Source organism: Plasmodium inui (assembly GCF_000524495.1).
Source record: "Plasmodium inui San Antonio 1 unplaced genomic scaffold supercont1.86, whole genome shotgun sequence".
Classification (NCBI taxonomy): domain Eukaryota; phylum Apicomplexa; class Aconoidasida; order Haemosporida; family Plasmodiidae; genus Plasmodium; species Plasmodium inui.
The window spans coordinates 11,369-15,902 of record NW_008481920.1 but is presented as its reverse complement, the minus strand read 5'-3'; positions in this window follow the sequence as shown (position 1 = coordinate 15,902).

Genomic DNA, 4,534 nt, shown 5'->3' with positions numbered 1-4,534 from the left:
CCGGTAACCCCATACAATAATATTCTTGATACAGCTGTTTTTTTTACCACCATTGACACTTTAGACACATGTGTACTGTTTATATCATCATACCATTCTTATAATAATACACCCAGTATATTCGTCTACTTCTTACAATGGAGTCACTTATACATTACCATCCTTGCCAGGAACGACGGATAAGGATAACGATACGGCATGCATGCCCATACACTTTAAATCATAGTACTTCTGGTACAGTAGTATTCACTTTACAATGTTATGCCTCATATATCAATACTGCGCAAATTTCGCCACTATTCACATAATAGTACTCTGGGAATGTGAACACCGGAAGCCAATAAGTAATTTTTACACAATACTACTTCACACGCCTGTGTACACTTCCTGCAAAGGCACCCTCCTAATAATAGGGGTTTACACATTATACCTCCGTTAATATAATAACACTCCAGGGAGTGGTATGGATTCCGGAATATGGTGCTTTTCCTATAATAGAAGCCTAAACGGTAGGCCATGGAGTTCCAAGGTTTTCAATAACTCTGGTGTTTCGATATCCAGAGTCGTAGCACAGTTGTGCATTCCAAGACACCACACTAGGGAGATATCAGTACGCTCACAAGACAGCGCTTCAGATCATATGTACTGCTTATACAACTGTCCTTCTAAAAGAACAACACTCTGCAGATATCACTATATCTCATCCATTAATACCTTCATATAACAGTACTACGAGAATCTCCGCATTCGTCATCATGGGAAATCGGGACAAATGTATACTTCCTTCTCATCTACCCTTGTAGAATATGCATGCATTTCATAGAATATTGCACTACGAATAATGACACCCCTCGACAATCAGGACTCTTGAAACAATAATGCGGTTAACATTATAGTGGCCCCGGCATAGCTCTACTGTTTAGACAATATGATTCGAGGCCACCTCTCGGATCTGCCGAATCGCCCAAGTCACATCATCCAGTCATTATACCAACATGACCACCATTCAAATAATGCTATTCCAAGGACAGTTGTACTCATCAGGACAAGCTACTCTGTACATAACATCAGTGTTCTTCAAGTAATTGTGCAATTCACACATTCATGTGTCCCACAGAAGTGTACCTCCCATACGGAGGTACTATGGCAACCTTCACACGTTGCGTAACGGGGGCACGTCCTCATACGGCACAGAGCTAAGTCATAAATTCTGCGCCTCTCTTTACTTTACTTAATAATACCGGCTTAATTTCGGCACTCATCAAATGGCATCGTACAAGCCATATTAGGCATCTTTAGATATGAGTACTATACATACATCTGTACTGTCTCCATAAGAGTACTGCAAGTCATGAATACTCCTTCTACAAATATTCTCTTCAAATAGGAGTATTATTCACAAGACAGGGCTGTAAAGAGAACTGTACTCTCTTCACATCACTACGCTTCTAAAGAATCCTACGCCAAGGTTAATCTTATTTATAAGGGCAGGACACTCCACACATGATGCTCTTGTTGGTATAGTAGCATTCCAGGTGATCCATATAACTCCACTACTAGTACCTTCATAGAACAGTACTATGCGAACATTTATACTCCCCGCCGTTGAACATCCAGGGACGTTAGTATTCTTTAGATAATACTTAGACTGCAATATTCATTGACTCCACAGGACACTGCTATTCATATAATGAAAGCATAAACCCGGAATCTTTAACATACCCCATTACATGAATGGCAATACTCTTCACATCATAGTACTATATGTACATCTGCGCACTCTACGAGGGTTAGGGACTGATACTAGTACTTTATAAATAATGGTATCCAAGGCGGGCCTCCATTCTTCAAATACCAATACAATAAGGGTGTTACTACTCTCTACATATAAGTATTACGGACACCTGGAGACGCTTCATATACAGTAACACTGGAGGATATCCTTACCCTTTACACAGATGTGCTCTTCATATAAGGGCGCTCCAGCCACAAGAAGACTTTTCAGATAACAATCCCCCAGGATATTCCTACATTTCACATAGTACTGCATTCAAAATGTTGGTGGACTTCACAGAATGGCACTCTTCATCTATTGGCGCCATCCACACTGAATCACCACAGGTATATTGTTTCTTCTCAAATAAGTGTTTCCTTGGGGGTCTGCAGGTTTCAAAGGATTTAGTCCTTACAATAGTAGTATAATCCATGAACGCGCATATAATACTACTGTTGGTACAGCTCTATACTTCATAGGCCTGGAGACTCTCGACATGTTCCAACAATTTACCCAGTTGTGTTTCTTGTATAATACTACAGCACGTATATCGGTGAACTCCATCTAATGGTATGATCCATATAATAGAATTCTTGTGACACACATACAGGGTAGAAATAATGGTATCCCCTGTATTTCAATACTATTTAAATCATAGTACGGCGGCCACATTAGTATTCATCCCAACAATGTCATTCCTGGCATATCAATACTTCGCACACAGTAGGAATATTTACAGGATTGTACTGTGAGAATATCAGCATTCAAAGTTAAGAAATTATTATCACACATGGGTAATTTAGGGACATCGGTACACTTGGTAAGACGGTGCTGCCAAAATCATGGATCTCTACGCATTTTACCGCTCGTAATATAATTATACTTCAGGGATTCCTACCAGTCTCAGACAGCAGTGTTTTTCGTATAATATAGACGGAAATCCAGGGCCTCGGAGTTCAAACCCCTCAGATATCCGTGTTTCAGGGACACCTATAATTGGCGGATAACCCTGCTTCCTAAATGATAGTACTGCGGACATATGAGTATACTCACAAAATATGGTTTCCGATTATGCATACTATCTACGGAGGTATTCTATTAAGAAAACGATGCACAACAAATCTTACCAGAGCTCAACCATCATTACATTTATATAACAGTGCTTGGGCAACTTCTGTAATCATGCCCATTGAGTATCCATACAAATCTTTACTGCGCAAACAATAGTTCGGTTGCAATATTCATACACTCGACGGAATAGTGTTCTCCAAATAATGACACCTGTGGAATATCAGTAGTTAACACACAAAAGTATTGTTCAAATCATAGTACTATTGGAACCATAGTACTATTGAAATAATGGTGTCTCCAAAATTCTTTAGGGGTTGTACAATCCTGTACTTCATATAATTGGGCCATTAAACTTAAATAGACACCCTTTACATAATGGCACCTGAGAGACAGGCATGTTGATCTAGGAACACCATTCGGTACATTAACCGTAATACTCGTCAAAAGATGGAGCACTGAACAGGTCTATGTGGTTTACACCATAGTAGGCTTCATATAAAACTATTACGGAAACGTTCGTACCCTCTATGGTGTAACTCTCTGCATATGATAGAACATTATGCCATATATCCTATCGACTTTAACATACATTACTTCACAGTACGGTAGTAAGTTTGTCACTCTCCGAATAGTAACGTACCAGGCATCTTAACACTCTGCACATATGAGTACGGCATATACCTATATACTCTTCACAGAATGATCCTTCCACTCATCGATACTTCCCATACAACTGTGCATTAGGAAGGGAGGTATAATCCAAACAAGAGTATTGTTAACATAACGGTATTACCTGTACACGCGTACTCTGTAAAGGATAGTATCACAGATATAGTCCTACTAATAAACGCACATAACTTCAGATCGGATGATATCCGTAGAACAATAGGACTCCTGGAAGATCAATGGCGGAGACAAAAAAGTACTCCTAACATAATCATACTCCCGGAGTAACCATACTCTTTAAGTAATAGTATTACAGAGAGGCCCTAGGAGTTCGGCAATCCTGCACGTGATGTAATGAAGTCATTAGACTTACATCAACACACTTGACATCCTGATAATCCAAGGATAAGTTTATTTCTCGGTGTACACCGCTTCCCACATAACAATAGTCCTCTCCAATTAACAGTGCATTTCACAAATTAACACCCTCGACGCAGAGGTATTCTTCACATACAAATAGTACTGGAGCCTTTGCACCTCTCCTTCCATCTGTCCGTGGATAGTAGAAGGTTACGTTAAATACACCTTATCACCCGAATACATCACTTAATACGACTATTTCGACATCGCCACCATCCATATAGCAGTGTACCAAGCATGTCACGTATCTCCAGATATTTGTACTATAAATACGTCTGTAGTTATCTCACATTTCCACTGCAAATCATGAATACTGACTAAGAGACAGTGCTATTCAAATAGAGGCTTTATCAACACAACAATATCATTAACATCACAGTACTCCTCGAAGAGACATACTTTTTCATACCAGGCTAATTCGAATATAATAATATTCATTATGGAACATCCCACAACATATAATCCTGGCCCGTAGTATGATAACACTAGAGGTGATGAGCATAGCTGAAATAATACGACGTTTACATAACAATACAATGGAGATTTTGGGATTCCTCATCATTGAGAATCCAGACCTGTCAATACTGTTTAGGCAAAAATTCT